A 785-nucleotide genomic window follows, 5' to 3' on the forward strand; every position below is an offset into this window, starting at 1 on the left:
ATAATACATATATATATATAAATAATATATATAATATATAATATATATAATAATATATATATATATAAATTATATTAATTTTATACATATTAATTATTTTTTATATAAATTTTTAGACTTTCTTCTTTCTTCTTTTTGAAATTCTATATATGTATATATTATAATGGGAATAACCGTGGATATATATATATATATTCCAATGATAACACCCCATACGTGGACGATTTGGCGCGCATGGCGCGCCATATACGCTAGTTAAGGGAATTAAGGGAAAAAACATGACATATCCAAAGAGGAAGTTCTAAGACGAAGTAAGTCCTAAGTCCTGAAAGTTAAGCTTTTGATAATACTTTCGGTCAGTGAATATTAAAGAATTCATGACGATTTTGGAACAGTTCTACCCACTGAGGCATTGTCAAAATGAAACAGCAATACTGGTCAGGTGGAGATGCAAACAATATGGCTATCAGGAAAAAAAAAATAATTCCTTCGAGCCGGATTTGAACCAGCGACCTATGGATGCCCACTTGAAATGCTACCAACTACAGTCCACCGCTCTACCAACTGAGCTATCGAAGGCATATGGCTTACCGTAGTGCAACGTCTACTTGAAACAAGTGAGAAATCTTATATCTAAATATCATTGTAAGCATTCGTATACTCGCCATTGACCTTGAAGATCCTAAGAAACAAACAAATTTTCATTCATAACTAAAAATTAATCATTTCCTGATTAAGAGAAATAATATTTACTACAATATCTTGTGAGATGAGCCTCTTAAAAA

General features: G+C 31.0%; 1 non-coding gene across 1 annotated transcript; it reads right to left on the reverse strand.

Moving 5' to 3' along the window:
- Window positions 1-485: 485 nt before the first annotated feature.
- Window positions 486-579, reverse strand: TRNAY-GUA (transfer RNA tyrosine (anticodon GUA)). The gene is made up of 2 exons: window positions 543-579; window positions 486-521 (listed from the first exon to the last, which is right to left on the reverse strand). It is a non-coding gene; the product is annotated as a tRNA-Tyr (tRNA).
- Window positions 580-785: the final 206 nt, after the last annotated feature.

This window comes from Fopius arisanus, unplaced genomic scaffold (assembly GCF_000806365.1).
Source record: "Fopius arisanus strain USDA-PBARC FA_bdor unplaced genomic scaffold, ASM80636v1 scaffold00035, whole genome shotgun sequence".
NCBI lineage: Eukaryota > Metazoa > Arthropoda > Insecta > Hymenoptera > Braconidae > Fopius > Fopius arisanus.